This window comes from Macaca fascicularis, chromosome 6, assembly GCF_037993035.2.
Source record: "Macaca fascicularis isolate 582-1 chromosome 6, T2T-MFA8v1.1".
In the NCBI taxonomy this organism is placed as follows: Eukaryota; Metazoa; Chordata; class Mammalia; order Primates; family Cercopithecidae; genus Macaca; species Macaca fascicularis.
Window position 1 is genome coordinate 21,632,563 of NC_088380.1, and position 16,270 is coordinate 21,648,832.

Consider the following 16,270-nt stretch of genomic DNA (forward strand, 5'->3'; position numbering starts at 1 on the left):
TGTTTCTTTAATGGACAGTGATTTTTGTGTCAATTCTAAAAAATTTTGTATCTAATGCAAGTTCACAGTGATTTTCTCTTATGTTTTCTTCTAAAACTTTTATAGCTGATATAGATCTGTTGTTCATTTTGAGTAATATGATCTTTAGGGTATCAGGTATTGGGTTAGAATTTCTTTATATCTGTCATTTACATTGTTCTAGAACAATTTGTTAAAAATACTGTACTTGTCCTATTAAACTTTCTGTTTACCCTTGTCTCTGTTTAATTATTCATTTATTTATAAGTAGAACAGGATTCTATTCTGTTCTTTTGATCTGTGATTCTATCATTTGGACGAATCTACATAATCTTAGTATAGCTTTAAGTTGAGGCATTAATGCATGCAATGTGAACTCTCCAATTATGCTCTTTTTCAACTTATTTTATTGTTTAAATTATTTGTTCTCCTTTATACATTTTTGGATCTGCCTGCCTGTTTCTAAAAACCATTCTGCCAAAGATTTCGTTGAAATGTTATGGAATCTATAGGGCGATTTGGAGATATTTGACATCTCAACAAGATTGGGTCTTATATCTTTGTATCTATTGCAAAATATACAGTTTTTCAAATCTTTCAATTTCCAGTTTTTCATATATAGTATACAATAGGGCGTTGGAAAAATTTTCCTGCAGAATAATATAGAATAAATATTTTGGACATTGCAGGCCATGTGGTCCCTCTTGCAATTAGTCAATTGTGCCATTGTAGAAAGCACCCATAAACCACATATGAATACATGAGAATAGATGTGTCCAATGAAACTTTATTTATGGCCGGGCGCGGTGGCTCAAGCCTGTAATCCCAGCGCTTTGGGAGGCCGAGACGGGCGGATCACAAGGTCAGGAGATCGAGACCATCCTGGCTAACACGGTGAAACCCCGTCTCTACTAAAAAATACAAAAACCTAGCCGGGCGAGGTGGCGGGCGTCTGTAGTCCTAGCTACTCGGGAGGCTGAGGCAGAAGAATGGCGTGAACCCGGGAGGCGGAGCTTGCAGTGAGCTGAGATCCGGCCACTGCACTCCAGTCTGGGCAACAAAGTGAGACTCTGTCTCAACCAAAAAAAAAAAAAAAAAAGAAACTTTATTTATGAAGAAAAAAATGACTTTCATGCAATTTTCAGGTGTCAAAATATAAATCTTCTTTTGGTTTTGATTTTAACTATTTTTTGAAATGAAAACCACTCAGCTTTCAGGCCATCCAAAAAGAGGTAATAGGCCAACGTATCTTTTGTATATTCATCATGTGTCTGACAACCTTGTGAAATTTACTTAGTTCTAGCAGTGATTTTTGTAGATTGTTTTAGGGTCTACATAAACAATCACACAATTTTCAAGTTGAATTTTGTCCTTTCCTCCTAATGTGTCCAATGAGTATGCCTTTGATTTAACATTCATTTTATTGACTAGGATCTACACTATAATATTAATTCAGTGTGATATTGAATCGACATCACTAATGTTTTTCATACCATGGGGAAACCATTAAGTCTAAAATCATTAAGTATAATGCTAACTATATTTTAAAAAATATGTTGTGCTTTTGTTATTCAGCTATAAATAAAATATAATGTAATTTCCATTATGACTTCTTCTTTGACCTCTTACGTTGTGATGTGTGGGTTTTTTCATTAAATTAAAATATTTGGATATTTCCCAGGTAGCATTTTGTTCTTTACTTTTAGTTTATTTTTCATTATAGGTAGATAACATTTTTATATCATTTCAGTGATTTTATGTGAAATTAAACTTATCATAAATATATAACAATAATAATGATGTATCATGATGAGTGCTCTCGTGTGTATTTAAAAAAAAATGTGCGTTCTGCTTTTTGTTGGGCAGAACACTCTATAAGTGTAACTTAGTTCTCTTTGTAGAGTTTAGATCTTATGTACCCTCACTGATATTCTGTTTACTTATTTGATTGACTACTGAGACAGGTATATTGAAGCCTTCAATCATAATAGTGTTAGTCTGTCAAACTTCATGCATTTTGAAGCTCTGTGAGATTCAGAGCTGATAATAGAAATATTGTGTTTTCTTCTTGAATTGATCCTTTTATTATTATGTAATGACTCTTGTATTCTTATTAATATATTATAATCTAAAAATTACTTTAGATAATAATAGTCACCCAATTTTCTGTATGTTTGTTTATTATTTGTTTGGTATATATTTCTGTTTGATATTAATGTATCTGCATCTTTATATGCAAGTGAATTTAATATTCACAGAAGAAAACTGGTTAAGTGTTGCTTTGTTACCTAATCTGACAAACTTTTCAAATCAGGGGTGTCTATATCACTTACAGTTAATGTTATTATTGATACTGATATGAGAAAAGTTCCCTCGTCTCCCTTGCAGAGCATGCAACAGAGGAGAGTGGCTCACTTCTTCAGTGGCCCCCTGCTCAAATCTCTAAGGGAGCAGACAGACGGATAGGTTGCGGGGCTCCGACCCCACGGCAGTGTCTAAGGGTGAATGTTTACAGCTCTTGAAACCCCAGTGGGTGTGTGCTACCCTGTGCTCTTTTAATTGTGCTGTCTATAGGAGACTTGTGTAAACCAGCTCAATTAGACCCTCTGCTTTGTCTCAAAGACAGAGGACTCTCTGTGTCCTGGGTTCTTGCTTTGGTGTACCAGAAGAATTGGATCACACGTGAGCTTGGAGAATGAGTGCAAGGTTTTATTGAGTGGGGGTAGCTCTCAGCAGATGGGGGAAGCCAGAAACGGATTGAGTGGGAAGGGTTTTCCCTGGAGTCCGGCAGCGGAGCAGTTCGGGCTCTGCTCTGACTGTCCCAGCCAAACCCCATGCAGTTTTGCCGCTGGGTGGCTTGCGTGCTGTGCTTGTCAGTGCCTTCCTCTAGATGTCCAGCCACTTGTGTGTTCTTCCACTTATGTGCTCCTCTGGGACATCCAACTGCCCGTGTCTGCCTGCCAGGGTCTCGGGGATTTTATAGGCACAGGATGGGGACGTGGCAAGCTAGGGTGGTCTTGGGAAATGCAGCATTTGGGCAGGAAAACAAAAATGCCTGTTCTCACCTAGGTCCGTGGGCACAGTCCTGGGGGTGGAGCCCTAGCCAGGGACCATGCCCATTCCCCCTTCCTTGTCATTTAAAGGGACCATGCCTTCCCTTCTCAGCACTTCCCTTCCATATCAGTATCATTTAATTTAAATCTATTGTTTTGCTAGGTGTTTCTTATTTGGTGAATCTCCCCCTTTTTTGTTCCTCTTTTTATGCCAGTGTCTAAATTTTTTTTAATAACACTATTCATATGCCTATTTATTTATTTATTTATTTGGAGATGGAGTCGCACTCTGTCACCTAGACTGGAGTGCAGTGGCTCGATCTTGGCTCACTGAAACCTTCGCCACCCGGATTCAAGCAATTCTCCTGCCTCAGTCTCCCTAATTGCTGGGATTACAAGTGCCCACCACTACGCTCAACTAATTTTTTTGTATTTTTAGTAGATGGGGGCTTCACCATCTTTGCCAGGCTGGTCTCGAATTCCTGACCTCGTGATTCACCCGCCTAGGCCTCCCAAACTGCTGAGATTACAGGCATGAGACACCGTGCCCAGCCATTTTTTAATAATTCCTTAGGGTGTAAATTGTACCACTTTAATTTGTTATGATCAAATTTTAAATATTATGCTACTTTGCATACTTTGTAAAAATATTTCATCAATATACTTCTAAATTCTGTTTTAATATCTTTGTTACTGTCAGCATACATTTTACTTTTACATACTCTCTAAAACCACCAGCCACTGCTATTATTTTTTTAACTGCATGGTTATTATTTACACAGAAATTAAAATTTAAATTGTACGTATTTAATTTTTACCTCATCATTTCTGGAACTCTCCATATTTTTATGTGTAGATTGTAGATCCAAGTGTCTGTCTGCTGTTGTGTATCAAACTTTCTGTAACATTTTTTATAGATAACTTGTGCTATAATAAATTATCTTAGATTTGTTTTGTATTATGAAGTCTTTATATCGACTTCGATTTTGAAAAACACTTTTTCGGGGGTATGCAATTCTAACATTACTTATTATGTTCTTTTAGTATTTTACAGATGACACTCACTTGTCTTCTGGGTTTACTAATTTTCTATGAGCAGTCTACTAAAATTTTTCTTATGCTCCTCTTTTAGTAATGCGTATTTTATCTCTGGCTGCCTTTCAGATTTTTGTTAATTGTAATTTTAAGCAGTTTGAATAAGATATGTCTAGGTTTTGTGCTTTAAAAAATGTTAGGACTTACTAGTTTTTTAATTGTCTATTTTCAAACATGTTAGTTGTGTATAAGGTCACCACATGTGAAGACATCTATAGCTTGTAACATATGTGGTACTACCAACATATAAATAGCCCCAAGAACGTGAAAGGAAGAAACTGTTACCAGAACTCAGAGTAATGAGTGTTGTATAGAGCAAGCTCGAGTGGGTCAACTAGAGACTATAGAGCACAGAAAACATTAATATAGTTCATACATGTCAGTGTCTGGGGAAGAGAGCAAGGTAGAAACATTTGGAAAATGTGTCTGGATGTGTAAATAGATGTTATGCTATACAGTCAAATTAAATGAACAGATTGACTTCCAAATCAATAAGACATGACTGTAACCTAAGTGAATGTGCTGAAGATCCTAGGGTGTGTATCGCTAAGTCAGAAAACATGGAAAAAAGTTGAAACACATAGGTAAGTCTCATATGTATCTGGAAGGTTCAGGAGGTCATTATTAGATATCGTGTAGCTGTTTTATTTAAAATGTTAGAAACCAAAAAATAATACCTAACTACATCTACATGGGAAAGTTCTAGGCAAAAAAAAAAAAAAAAAAAATTGAACTCTGAAGCCCAAATTGTTTATTTTCAAGATTAAGAAATAATTAAAAATAATTTTCTAAAGAGAATCGTGGTGCTATTTCATATTCCATAGTGTCACATTTGAACTAGACAGTTCAATGTCCAATACTTGCATTTATTATGATTCACTCCAATATCCATTCTTCTTGAAATCTGTTTTTTAAAAATACAAAATGCATCAGCTTTATAATAATAATGCTTTACTATGCTATATACATAATATGCTATAATAATGTAATAATGATGTCTATAACAACAGCAAAAGTAACAAGAGCTAGTATTTTTAGTGCATTTTACCTGCCTTGCATATGTTTCCTTATTTCATTATCACTATACTTCATTGAGATAAATATTATTAACCTATGTTTTACCTAGTCCTATTTGTTTATTATCGAAGAAAAGAAGACTATCACACATATAAACAGTGTAAAAGACTGCTTACCATTTCTCATTAGGGGAAGGAAATTATGATTTAAGTACATGCATATCCATTGTAAGCACATAAGTGCATAGTTTTTTTCCAAGATATATATATTTCAGTATTATTTCAGATTATATTTTATTTCTCTACCAAAATTACTTATGGCTTCCTCACATACATTATTTTTGGAATAAGTTTTTGATATATTTCTGCATTTTATACATCCTCTTAAGATCATTTAATTACTTTCTTAAAGAAACCGTTCCCACAGGTTATATGACTAAGGCCATTGACAAACAAATGAAAAATCATTAAACCTTCTGCTGAAAAAATTAACTCAAAGACCTTGGTCCCTATGATCTGAGAAGAATCTCCTTCTGAGAGAAAAAGAGAAGAATCTCTGAGAGAAGAATCTCCTCTGTATACACAGAAATCAGATTTCTAAGTCCTCAGTGTCAAGGACCACGTGGTACTAAACAGAAAATTCACCATGTTAAATGCTGCCTGTTAACCAACAAACATGTCGCCTTCCACCAGGATTTCCCTATGCGGATATTTTTCTCTTTGAAATTAAAATAAATGCTGCTGTAACTCAAGTTGCCAGAGGAGCTGGAAACCAGGTGGTAAGATTACATGTGGCTTTTTGGGAAAGTGAGTTAGGATTGAGTAAAGGAAGAAGTTAGGCTTCAATGAAGTTGCCACAAACACCTGAGCCAATCCTACTGACAATTCCAAGGCTCAGTTACCTCTTGGAGATGTTCCAAATCGAGGCAGAGGGACCATGGCTTTTATTTCAACCATGACCAGTCATTGGACACAGGCTACCTCTGAGGGAAGGAGCATGCGTTTTTCTTCACATTTCCCCCAGAAAACTGGTTCCTGGAAAGTGACACCATCGTGAGCTGTCCGCAGGCAATACTCCCAGCAGCTGGGGCAGTGAAGATCTCAGTCCTGAAGAAAAATCTTGATGGTTCCCTGCATCCAACCCTGCATGAGCTTTTGATAAGGTAGTAGAAGGTGTTCCTAAAATAACTTTTCCTTTATCAGTATACATTGGTAATTTTCATGAGATATTGGATTGTGGCCAAAGATTAGAGTTTCCTATTAAAATAGGAATTTTTTTTTTTTTTTTTTTTTTTTTTTTTTTTTTTTTGGCCGGGCACAGTGGCTCACATCTGTAATTCCAGCACTTAGGAGGCCAAGGTAAGCAGATGACCTGAGGTCAGGAGTTTGAGACCAGCCTGACCAACAAGGTGAAACCTCGTCTCTACTGAAAAGATGAAAATCAGCCAGGTGTGGTGGTGCATGCCTGTAATCCCAGCTAATTGGGAGGCTGAGGCAGGAGAATCACTTGAACCCAGGAGGCAGAGTCTGCGGTGAGCCGATATCGTGCCACTGCACTCCAACCTGGGCAACAAAGCAAGATTCCATCTCAAAAGAAAAAAAAATTAGACTTTTTGATGTGGATTTTTTTAAGCTAGATATTAATTTGCACAGGAAATAGCAGGAAGTCTTTTGTTTGCTATTCATTTTTTCAAAAATCAGATGTTGTCACTTATGTAACATTTCAAGTATGTATGCAAGGGCAGCATTACTTTCAGCAGGAGAGAAGATAAGCACATTGGAGTGTGTGCTATGCTGAGAGCATTGGCAGAGCACTCATCCTGTGAGCACAGCTGGTAGAACTCTGTTACAATGTTGTATTTGTCCTCTATATTGAAAACACCAGTGGCACAAAACCTGCCATATACCTTAATTTGCCCTGTTTTTAATGCTACCATCAATCACTGCACATCTTAATAAATGCTGACTTCATTATTTCAGGAAATATACTTAGCAGAATACATACCTGAGTTCTCAATTTTTCAAAAATTACTCAAACATTTGCAGTTTTAATATGAAATTATGTTCATTTGTTAAGGGATTTAATTGCTTACATAACATCAAATCCCCCACTCTCATACTTAACCTAGTGTCTCATAAACCCAAAGATCATTATTTGCTATAAATAACCCTTAGCCAGCATTATCCACATAACGGTTTTCTAAATGTAGTATGTTTTCCTCTTACTAAATATTTTCTTCCATTACAACTTTTGAGTTGTGCCCCCAGTACTGAGAAGATATTGATCACATACCAACTGATTTAAAGTTTTCTTCTTCTTGTTGTTTTCTTTTTGAGAAGGGTCTTGCTCTGTCACCCAGACTGGTGTGCAGTGGCATGATCTTGGCTCATAGCAACCTCCACCTCCCAGGTTCAAGCATTTCTCTTTCCTCAGCCTCCCTAGTAGCTGGGATTACAGGCACCCACCACCACACCTGGCTAATTTTTGTATTTTAGTAGAAACAGGGTTCCACCATATTGGTCAGACTGGTCTCAAACTCCTAACCTCAAGTGATCCACCTGCCAAGGCCTCCCAAAATGCTGGGATTACAAGTGTGAGCCACTGCACCGGCCCTAAATCTTTCCTCTTAATTCAGGAGATGTTACAATTAGAATGGGTAGTATGTCACTTCTTTTATATTCTATTGGTCAGAATCGTCACTGGCCAGCCCAGATTCAAGGTAAGGGAAAACGGACTATGTAAATGAATGAAAGACGTGTCAGTGAGTGGCTCTTTTCACTCACCACATGTATAAATAAAATGAGATGAAATTAAATATTTGAATAACATCATATGGATGACTTTTGCTAAACTAAATCCTGCTGAGTGTTTACTTTACATGCTCATATTAGATCAATTTAAGATGTGATATTTCCTAGAGAAAAATGTCTTATGACTGTTAAAACTTTTAGATTTATATCCAGAAAAGGGCAAACATTATCTGTAATGCATTATTTCATGTAGTTACTCATTTAATGAAATAGTATTTCATAAACACCTACTTTGTAACAGAAATTGTGCTGGACAATAAAATCTATTCTAAAATGAACAAGTCTTTGTTGGTGTCTGCTGGCCTGTAACAGGAAAACTAAATAGTGAAGAGGTTCTTGCAATACTATGTGATAGATATTAGAATAGGGAGAAACAGAATTTTAAGTACACAGGAGTGATACCAAATCTAGCTTGTTTGGAAAAGGCTTTTCAGTAGAGATTGACTCAATTAAATTTTCTAATTTAAAAGGACTGGAGGGATCAGAATATAAGTGCAGGCAATAATAGAATACATACTTGATTCAGCGTTGGTTAAAACAAGAGTAGAGTGAAACCTGGTTGAACATAAGTATCACTGGAAAGGTAAATGGTGGCATACCATGAAGGCACAACTTGCAGTCGTATTAAAGAATTTGACATAGCTCCGAGTCAACAAGTACTCCTAGAAGCAGATACATGCAAAGAAGTGGCTTTATCAAAGGTATGCAAATATCCCTCACACTTCACCTTGCAGAATGGATAAATCAGAGATGGAAACTGAGGTAAACAATGAGTGGGATAAGGGAATTTAGGAGACAATTTTCTGGGTAATTCTGTTAAAAAACAATGGTTACCTGAATTAAGTAGATGTTTCTTCAGAGACACAGAGTTGAACATATAAGACAGATACTAAGAAGGTAGATTTGACATGTTCAGAGGGCTTCATATAGATTAGATGTGATGATGAAGAAAGTTATTTTCACATTTTTGGCTTGGATTCTGCATTGTTTTATGAAGGTTACTTCATTCTGATATTTTAGGACAAATGTTTCATGATAGTAAATTATGTTTGTAATGATCATTATGGAGGTGCTGACATAATATCTAGTAAGAAATTATATACAATATTTAGAATATAAAGAACACAGTTGGGTGGCAAATATGGAGGAGCTATCCTCAAAGAGATAGTGACTGAAGGTCAAGAAGTGGATGGGAACATGCATGCCAAGTGAAGTCAGAGAAGAAGAGTGGAAGGATATTCTAAGGCCCTGAATTCTCATATCTGAGGACAGGCTATATCCAAGAAGGGCAGTAAGAAGAGTGTTGAAAGGCGGAATGAAAAAGAGAGATATATAGGATTATGAAAATCGAGGAAAAAAAATTTATTTTTCTTTTTGAACTGGAAGATATTTAGCATATTTAAATATTAATGGAAAAATTAATAAGAGAAACAAGAGGAAAATTTTATATTTGGATGCATTTGTATTAAAGGTTAACCCTTTGGAGAGCAGAAGAAATATCTTGTTTTAGATAAAGCAAGTGTGTCAGTGGGAGAGGTAGCTATTATTTGAATACCAATCTTGGGAAAATACTATATGCTTCATAAAACACTCTGAAAAATCACCTATCGTGATATTGCATATCTAGATTAAGAATATAGATAGCATAAGAATGTAATATAGAACATAAGCAGAAAGGAAGAGTTATTTCTTTTGTGATTTAAAAAGGCAATTTCAAATTCTATATAATTTAAACAAAAGGCATATTCATACATATTCATTAAAAAACTCTTACTTTATTCTTGTTATATTCATATTATTGAAATCTGACTCTAAAAGAGTTTTGGAAAATTGCGTTTACTCAATAAAGAAGAGATGATAACTATATTAAGTAATATCCATATTTCTAGCTGTATTTACAGCTTATTTAAATCAGCCACAATATGGATGATAATAATGTGATCAAACATTTTCCTTTTGCTGAGAATATACAAATTTTACTATTATAAGTAAAATTTCATTTGTTATTTTATGCGTATGTTATGTATATCTGTATACTTTTGCACATATAAAGGCCTTGCTACATGGTAAATTTCTGATAGTAGTATTGCATGGTTAAACTGTACATAAGAAAATCACGTTCCAATTAATACAACTGTCAATATAGCAGTAGGATATTCAGATGCATATAAATTCATTGGGTTTTTCATTTTAACAATGTTTTGGAGGGTTTATGTGCATCTAGATATACTACTGTTATGTTGGTAGCTATATTAATTGGTACATGATTTGAGAGTTTATGTGAATTTGGACATACTACTGTTACGTTGATAGCTGTATTAATTGGCATATTATATACATAATATACACATACATATATATAATTTTTTGTAAAGGAACTTGACCAATTGATGATCACACAGATAATTGTAAAATTAATACACAACCTTTGGGAGGCCAAGGTGGCCAGATCACAAGGTCGGGAGTTCGAGACCAGCCTGGCCAACATGGTGAAACCTCATCTCTACTAAAAATACAAAAATTAGCTGTGCATGGTGGCATGCACCTGTAGTCCCAGCTACTTGGGAGGCTGTGGCAGGAGAATCGCTTGAATCCGGGAGGTGGAGGTTGCAGTGAGCCGAGATTGCACCACTGCACTCCAGCCTGGGTGAAAGAGTGAGACTCCACATAAAAAAGAAAAAATAAATTAATACACAACAACACAGATACAAAAAAAGAGAAATTTCAGCAGTAATCGCTCTTCCATATAAAACTATAAAATAAATCACAAATCTTTTAAGATATAATTTAGCGAGCTTCTCTCAGTACAGAAGTATACTCTGCACAGCAATTTTGTATAAAATTATTTCCTACTCACCTCATAGCCAACAGAGTTGAAAATTAAGTGAATTTCAAGTGAAGTCAGGTGAAGTCATTCCATATTCATGACTCAATGTCTACCAAACAGAAATAGGATTATTTAAATAAGGATTTTGAAAAGTGTAATGGAGAACTGTATTAATGATTTATGAAAAGCGATGCAATGGTCTGCAACCGACAGGAGTAAATAATATGTAGTCAAAATTTGGTTCTCATATGGATATTTTTATCAGGAGTTATATTGACTGAAATTATAACCTGTGCTTGAGGAAAAGGTTCATCCAGAAATGTAAGAAAAAAATTAATTAACCCATGCCAGCCAATTTATTTTAATTGCATTCATCTATTCCAGTTCATAAATAAAGGCTTCTGAGATGCTATTTTCATTTTAAATTGAAAATTTAAAAGACACCCACTTTGCATTATTAACAGCCCAGCGATTTTATTTTTAATATTATTTTATATTTTAATCCTACATGTGTGAAGCATGTAGCATTACACCTGCAAAAAAAATCACGGGAATGCACTTACTGAGAGCTGCACTTTACATACATATATACATAAATACATCCTCAAAGGAATCACTTTTATGTTTACATCATAAATTAAAGATCAATACATCAGTTCTAATATTTATTCAATCATCACTTCTCTGACAATATAAAACTACAAGATTTAACTCTTTTATTCCTGCCATTTAAATGAATCTTCAGGACTAATTTCATTATATTTCTCTATTAAAAGGGTAGTGCTATGAAAACAAAAAACTGGGCCCTATAGTTCAGGTAAAAGTTTATATATATTTACATATTTCTTTGTTTAATGTCTTTATGAAGTCCGTAAGAATTTGTAAAATACAAATTAAGAAGCATAAAACAAATTCAGAAATTTTACATATACATAACATTTATTATATATGTTATATATATGAGAAAGTCAGTCTGGGTAATTATGCATGACTCAAATGTAAATTTGCATTAGTATATTATGTATAAATTCGTTACTTATATAAAAATTATATATAAAATGTCAATAAATATAATTTTAGTTACTTATCTTTCACTTTGTATTACTCCAACAAGGGAGCTTGTATTCCATTAGTACACAGAAGTTCACTTAAACCAGATTTTGTACCTTGTGTATTTAGATGATTGTGTGAATATGTTTTGATTAGTCAGTTCCTCCATAGTGTCAGTCGGTAAATATGTGTGTGTATCTGATAGCTTAAAACAAATTTATTATCTAAAACTATCTGCCTTATATTTTATCAAAGATAGCTTCACTCATTGCCTTAATGATACCTAAATATTTGTGACCATACACTCTCACATATGCACATCCATTTTAATTATTTGCCTCCTCCAGGTAATTAATATTTGCTTTAATTATTTCATTTCTCCAAATCCTTTCCCCCAAAAAAGTTCAGAGATGTTACAAATTCAAGTCACCATCTGTCTTATATTCGAAATAATAGTATAGTGAACGTTTGCCATTTGCATTAACTAGAATTAAAAGTACAAATTTTAACTTTTCAAATTAGAAAAAAAAAGTTTTAATATTTATTGGTCTTAACAGTTAAAAAACTCTAGATCCCTAAAAATATTATGTGGTTTTTCATTCAAACATTTGCACTGAGTGTACCAACACCAAGCAAAGAATTTGATAAAATATTTCTTTCAAGAATCATGCATTGCTTTAGCAAAGTATTTTCCTTTGCTGCTTATAATACCATAAATGTGTTATAAATAATTTCTTCAAAGGTATTTGTGAAATTTGTCATCATATATTGAGAGTTTCTGATTTTATGCCTTTCTATATTCTGCAGTCTCCTTCAAATAATGACAAAACTAGAAAGTGCAAAGAACGTACACATTTGTGAATAATGTTTTAAAATTCTTATAGAATTTGGTGTTTCATTAAGCTGGAAAACAGATGGCAATTTTACATGGCCTTTCCTGAGAAAATAGCACTATTATCTTTATCAAGATTTTGACTGATTATACCCAGAGGTCAAAAAGTGGTAGTTAGCCAAGTTTTCCTGTCACCAGCAATTCTATTTATATAATTATAACTATAGTAGCCGTGGCACATTCACATAGTATTGATTAGTCTGTGACAGTCATTCTGAAATGCAGTTAATGATCCAATAAGAGGGTTCTTATCATAATAGAATAATCAGAGATATTGAAGAAATGGAAGCATAAGATTTGGAAGCAGTAAATAGTTTAATGTACATAATTTGGGTCATTTTTATTTACCTTTTTATATTTAGAGCACTGAAATTCAAATTAGAAATAAAAAAATAATTATATTATGACTTATCTTTTTATTTTTTTAACTTTTATTTTAGGTTTGGGGGTATGTATGAAGGTTTGTTACATAGGTAAATTCATGTCATAGGGGTTTGTTTTCCTTATGATTTTATCACCCCGGAATTAAGCCAAGTACCCAATAGTTATTGTCTGTCAACAAAGATAGTTTGACTTCCTCTTTTCCTGTGTGGATGTCTTTTGTTTATTTCCCTTGCCTGATTGCTCTGGCCAAGACTTCTGATACTATGTTGAGTAGGAGGGGTGAGAGAGGACATTCTTATCTTGTGATGGTTTTAAAGGGGAATGCTTCCAGCTTTTGCCCATTCACTATAATGCTCTTATTATTTTGAAGAACATTCCTTCAATACCTAGTTTATTGAGCATTTTTAACATGAAAGGGTGTTGCATTTTATCCAAAACTTTTTCTGCATCTATTGAAAGAATCCATGTGGTTTTTGTCTTTAGTTCTGCTTATGTGATGAATCACATGTATGGATTTGCATGTGTTGAATCAACCTTGCATCCTGGCGATGGAGCCTACTTAATCGTGGTGGATTCGCTTTTTGATATGCTACAGGGTTCAGTTTGCAAGTATTCTGTTGAGGATATTTGCATCTATGTTCATCAAGGATATTGTCCTGAAGTTTTCTTTGTTTGTTGTGTCTCTGCCAGGTTTTGGTATCAGGATGATGCTGGCTTCATAGAATGATTCAAGGAGGACTCTGTCCTTCTTAATTCTTTGTAATAGTTTCTGTAGGAAAGGAACCAGTTCTTTGTACATCTGGTAGAATTTGCCTGTGAATCTATCAAGTCCCAGGCTTTTTTTGGTTGGTAGGCTACTTATTACTGATTCAGCTTTGGAGTTCATTATTGGTTTGCTCAGAAAATCAATTTCTTCCTGCTTCAGTTTTGGGAGGGAGTATGTGTCCAAGAATTTATCCATCTTTCCTAGGTTTTCTAGTTTAAGTGCATAGAAATGTTCATAGAAGTCTCTGATGGTTAAATTTATTTCTGTGTGATCAGTGGTAACATTCCCTTCCACATTTCTGGATGTATTTATTTGGTTCTTCTCTCTTTTTTTTAATATACCAAATGGCCTATATATCTTATTAATTTTTTCAAAAAACAACTCCTGTATTTGTTGCTCTTTTGAATGGTTTTTTCATGTCTTAATTTCCTGAAGTTCAGTTCTGATTTTGGTTATTTCTTGACTTCTGCTAGCTTTGGTGTTGATTTGTTCTTGCTTCCTTAATTCTTTCAGCTGTGATATTATGTTGTTAATTTGAGATCTTTCTAACTTTTTGTTGTGTGCATTTAGTGCAATGAATTTCCCTCTTAACACTGCTTAACTGTGTCCCAGAAATTCTGGTATATTATATATTTGTTCTCATTAGTTTCAAATAACTTCTTTATTTCTGCCTTAATTTCATTACTTACCCAAATGTCACTGAGGAGCAGGTTTTTAATGTCCATGTAATTGCATGGTTTTGAGCAATTTTAATAGTCTTGACTTCCATTTTTATTGTGCCATGTTCCAAGAGTGTGTTTGGTATGATTTTGCTTATTTTGCGTTAGCTGAGAATTGCTTTATATCCAATTATGTGGTCAATTTTAGAGTATATGTCATGTGGCAATGAGAAAATTGTATATTCTCTTGTTTTGGGGTGGCCAGTTTTATAGAGGTCTATCAGATCCACTTGGTTCAATGTTGAGTTCAGGTCCTGAATATCTTTACTAATTTTCTGCCTTGATTATCTGTCTAATACTGTTAGTGGACTGTTGAAGTCTCCCACTATTATTGTGTGGGAGTCTAAGTCTCTTTTTAAGTATCTAAGAACTTACTTTATGAATCTGGGTGTTCCTGTGTTGGGTACATATATATTTAGGATAGATCTTCTTGATTATTTGAACACTTTACCATTATGTAATCTGCTTATTTGTCATTTTTTTTTTTTTAATCTTTGTTGGTTTCAAGCCTGTCTTGTCTGAAATTAGGATTGCAATCCCTACTTTTTCTGTTTTCCGGTTGCTTCCATCCCTTTATCTTGAGTCTATAGGTGTCACTCTATGGGGGATGGGTCTCTTAAAGACAGCATATCATTGGGTATTGCTTTTTTTATTCAATTTGCCACTCTGTGCCTCTTAAGTGGGGCATTTAGCCCAATTACATTAAGTTAGTGTTTATATGAGTGGATTTGTTCCTGTATTGTGTTGTTAGCTAGTTATTTTTTTGACTTGTTTGTGTGGTTGCTTTGTAGTGACATTGGTCTGTATGTTTAACTGTGTTTTTGTATTAGCTGGTAGCAGTCTTTCCACATTTAGTGACCTTTTCAAGATCTCTCATAAGGCAGGTCTGGTGGTAACAAATTCCCTCAACATTTGCTTATCTGAAAAAAAAATATTTCTTCTCACTTAGATTAGCTGGTTACGAAATTGGTAATTCAGGACTTTTTTATTCTTTAACAATGTTTAATATAGGCCCTAAATCTCATCTGGCTTCTAGGATTTCAGCTGAAAGTTCTGCTGTTTCCTTTGTAGGTGACCTGCCCTTTCTCTCTAGCTGTCTTTAACATTTCTTTTTTCATTTTGAACTTGGAAATTCAGATGATTATGTATCTTGGGGATGTTCTTGCTGTGTAGAATCTTACAAAAGCTCTCTATATTTCTGGAATTTGACATTAGCCTCTCTAGCAAGGTTGGGGAAGTTTTCATGGATGAGTTCCTGAGATGTTTTTCAAGTTGTTTGCTGTCTCCCCATCTCTTTCACAGATGCCAATGATACACAGATTTGGCCTCTTTACATAATCCCATATTTCTTAGAGGTTTTGTTCATTCCTTTTTAGTCTTTTTCTTTATTTTTTTCTTACTGTCTTATTTCAGAGAGCCAATTTCAAGTTCTGGGATTCTTTCCTCAGCTTGGTTTATTCTGTTGTTAATGTTTGTGATTGCATTGTGAAATCCTTGTATTGTGTTATTCAGCTCTGTCAGACCCGTTAGGATTGCGTTTTTATTTCATACCAGCTATTTCCTCCTTCAGCTCCTGTATTGCTTTATTGTGATCCTTCATTTCCTTGGGTTGGGTTTTGCTCTTCTGAATCTCAATGAT